Source organism: Chenopodium quinoa, unplaced genomic scaffold (assembly GCF_001683475.1).
Source record: "Chenopodium quinoa cultivar QQ74 unplaced genomic scaffold, ASM168347v1, whole genome shotgun sequence".
In the NCBI taxonomy this organism is placed as follows: Eukaryota; Viridiplantae; Streptophyta; class Magnoliopsida; order Caryophyllales; family Amaranthaceae; genus Chenopodium; species Chenopodium quinoa.
The window spans coordinates 188,297-192,715 of NW_018743649.1; the positions used below are offsets into that span (position 1 = coordinate 188,297).

At 29.6% G+C, this 4,419-nt stretch overlaps 1 long non-coding RNA gene across 1 annotated transcript; it reads right to left on the reverse strand.

Annotated features, from left to right (window-relative positions):
* Window positions 1-1,298: 1,298 nt before the first annotated feature.
* Window positions 1,299-2,758, reverse strand: LOC110683252. The gene is made up of 2 exons (XR_002503584.1): window positions 2,115-2,758; window positions 1,299-1,652 (listed from the first exon to the last, which is right to left on the reverse strand). It is a non-coding gene; the product is annotated as an uncharacterized LOC110683252 (long non-coding RNA).
* Between the last annotated feature and the right edge of the window lie 1,661 nt (window positions 2,759-4,419).

Sequence of the window (4,419 nt, forward strand, 5' to 3'; positions counted from 1 at the left end):
ACGTCATAGTTGGGTTTAATGGGGGTTTGGTAGTACTCGCAACATCTTAAAAAAAATTTGCGGTAATAATTCACAACTTTTTTAATTTACGGTAGTAATTTACAAAATGGTATTAACTTGCGGTAGTAATTTGCAACTTTTCCTAAACATATATACATAATACCGATGAGATAGATTTTGGTCTGGTGATTATGATGAAGGGCTTGTGATATCTCTCATACATTCTCAATTGTACTATGTACCACTGTGGCTCATTCATACTAAAAATAAAAGAATTTTATATGATTAGTACAAATTTTTCCCTAAATATAGTGTATGCAGCTTTCCCTACACTCCCCTTTAAACTACGACGTTTCACGGTTGCCTCTACCACCTCACACACCCAATAACAATCCGATCTCCATGATTCCACTCATCAATGCAATAAGAGAAATTAAAAGAATTATGAGCACTAATAATAACCATATAATTCAAATATCAAAAGAAAAAAAAAATGCATTTTCATAAATCCGTAAAATATTGCAGAAGGATAGCTAGATCAAGCAAAAAACGGGGGTAAAAATATCGAACACTAAATTGAAAAAGGAAAATATATATTCTGGGTTGCAAGGCTGTTTATTTGAGAGTCAAGTTTGCAACTAACCATGTTTTAGAGGAAAGTGATTGACGAGATCATTCACGCCTTGGAGCTTCGACCGTCAGATTGCCGTGATTTTTTCTTAATAATTAAGGATATTTTAGGCTTAGTTCCTAGTTTTCATTGTACTTTTTGATATTTTGCTAAGAGATGTGGAAATAGTGGGTTAAAAAGTACTTTAGCCATCTTCAACCTTTGGAGGTTGGGACTTTAGAATGGAGTATGGTTGGGACACACTACCACAAAATAAGCAAAAGAGAACGCCTGAAATAGGCAATATAGAACACTTTAGAGGCGTTCTTCAACTAGGGTGCCTTATAAAGTATACTAGACGCCTATTTGAGGCTTTCTGTATACATTACAATACAAAACGCCTATCTTGAATAGATGATTCTTATACTATGTACAAAATATATAAACAACATGGAAAATAGAACTGTCATCTTAAGAAAAGCGTTCTCTATTTGTATGGTTTCAGAACGCCTATAGTAGATGACAGTTTTGTTTTCCTTATTTTTTATTAAAAAATAATAATAATAATAATAATAATAATATTAATTAATTAATAATTAGTAATAACAATAATAACTGCATTCAGTGATAAATAAAAGACTAGTACTTGTATATACGAAGTATGATACTCAAATCGCATTTGATTACATCGTTTAATAAAAAAATCATACGAAATATTGATTACATTTAAAAAAAAGGAATATTGATACAACTAAGCTATAGTAAACATGGAAAATTAATAAAAACACCATAATGAATTATAAAACAATTTTAATGGTAGTACAATTTTAGACGACCACCACTGCTGTTAACGATTAATTTAACTCCGAAAGCCAGCAATACCTCCGAGCACCGCCCCAATCAGCGATACAACCACCTCCTCTGCACCCGCGTATAATTTATCCAATTCAGACAACCACCACTTTAATCAGAGCAGCCACAACCCACACCCCTGCTCACGAATTAACCACCCAAAAATCAAAACAACAACCAAGAACCAACACTGCAATTACAAAAAAAAGGATACATAATTATTTCTATTGTGAGTACTCCAATTTACTTAATAAAAAATAAAAATTAAACCAAATCTAAAGGTGTAAATCAGAAGTTTGGGATTTAAAATTAACAATGGATACTTAAAACGAAATGATAAAGTGAAAAACAGAAATACAAATTAGAATAAAATCTAAAGTAAAATATCGATAGAAAATTGATAAAATCAGAGGTTATAACTTGAAAACCAAACCCACAGAGAAACCGCACCAAAAACCTACAGATCTAAAACAATTGAGAAGTAAAACGAAATATTAAAATGAAAATCACATCAGATATCTGAAAAAGAATGAAATCATGAACTTTAGATCGGAAAATAAGCCAAAAAAAATCATATCAATCACTTTAAAACAGCCAAAAAACGAATTTGAACATTGAAATTAGAACACAAATGAGACTAATCTTGATATACCTTATTGCATCTATACACTTCTCAATGAGTTTTATTGCAACATTTGTAAATCGAAATTCGAACACAAAATTAGGGTTCTCCGACTCGATCGACGGTGTTAGTTTGTGGAAAGAATTAGATCAACCTACCGCGGACAAACCAAGGTTGAAGGGGCTTCCATGATGGTGATGAATTGATGAACGAGGGTTTTGATTTGCTTTAATCTACTGCGGGTTGGACCCTTGGAGGTGATGATGGCAATAGAACATGGTGTAATTGAGGGATGAAGTTAGAACTTAGAGGAGAGAGAACTCAGAGAAAGAGTAAGGGTTAGAGGAGGGAGATGTGGAATGAAATAAGAAATTAGAGAAGTGACGGCTTGATTGAGAGGAAAGAAGTTAGGGTTAGTGACTTAGTGGTATACACGGTTTTTTTTTTTTTTTTTAACTAATAGAACGGTTAACCAAGAGAGGCGCTCTATATTGTCTAGTTAAAATTTTGCACGTATCAAATAGAGCGGTTAACTTTGATAGGCGCTCTATAGATTTAATATACTAAGCGTTTATCTTACATAGGCGCTCTGTATAATTCTAGAGAACGTCTATGTAACTCTACAGAGCGCCTATGTAACTTGACAGTTGTGTATAGTGTGTTACTTATTCCTATTTTTGTGGTAGTGACACTATCTTATTGGTATTACTGAGTAATTTAATTGAGTGTCTTTCAGGATTATTATTAAATATAATAACACAAGTTTCAAATTGAAAATGAACATTTATCACAATGAAAATGAACATATATTTATTAATATGTGAATAATCATATGTATTAATATCGTTCTCCATAATAAATATCTACCAAAATGAAACTGGACGTCTATGAATGAACATATAATTATTTAAAAGTGAACATATATGTCTTACAATATTAATAAACATTTCAAATATAAATATGAAATACCGTTGTTAGAAATAAATATAGGAATGAACATAGTTAAATATAGGAATGAACAAGTTTCAAAATCTAAATAAAAAATTTTAAAAGCCAAATGAATATCTTTCTGTACGAGAACAATAGTTATAAAAGAACATTAGCTAATATCAAAATGAACATTAGTTTCATACAGTTAAATATTTAGGTTGGTGCATTATGCAAAGTTTCTATAAAGTTATTCCTTTTTCTATATTTCAGATTTTATTTTTTTTATAACTGATTAACTGTTTATTTTTATAAGCGTTGTATATATTCATTTCTGTAAGCGTAAATGTTTAGTTTCTTTTATAAAGAGTATTGTATTCAAGATGTATTTTGAATTATTACACGTTTTTGTAGAATTTTATTTGTTTCAAATACATCTTTTTATTATGTTAATTTATATTAAATGTTGTCAAATATTCAATATTAAATAAAATTAAAAATGAATTCATAACATTAACAAAACAAGTTTCTAATTAAAGTGCCATATCCTTCTTATTAATAGAACATCAGCATTTCTTTCAGGAAAAAAAATGAACATCACCTAAATAAAAGGAATATAAAATCATATTCTTGTTTGGTTGTACCATTTTATAGCCATAAGATGTTTGTTTTGAGTATTTTCGTTGATGCATATGTTGGTCTTCAACTTTATAATTTATTATTCTGTGTAATAAGTGACTATTGTTGCTAATTTTTTTTAAAAAAAGTATTAGTAACAATCAATGCACATTATTTATGAAGCGTGAATGAATGTCTATCAAAATTGAAATAACAAAATTATCAAAATAAAAATGAACATATATCAACTTGAAAATGAACATTTATTAATACGAAAGTTATCAATATCGTAATAGATTTACTACGTATATTAAATGAATTGATCATGTATCCATATGAAAATGATCTGAACATTTACCAATATGAAAATGATCTGAACATTTACCAATATGAAAATGAACATTAATAAATAAATAAATAAATAAATAAATAATACTAATTTATTTTTTTCCCCTATTTACGATTACGACAATTCTTCTTTCTAGATTTAGGAAAGAAAAAGAAATCAGTTGTGCTTATGATAACTGTCTATTAGAAAGAGAAATTAAAGTAGTATTAGAGACTAAAAATTTAAGAGAAACAAAAATTGATGGGAAAATCGATCAACGAGATTTGTGTTGATTGAATATTCCATGGAAATGACTGGTAGAAGAACAAATCACACACTTCTAAGTCACACATTAACACATACGATTATTAATCTCTGCCATCGTCACTAATGGAGACTTTGAAGAATTCCAGCAATGGAGGTCTGGGCAGAAGTGCAGAACCATGGAGCCATGGTGGTGCG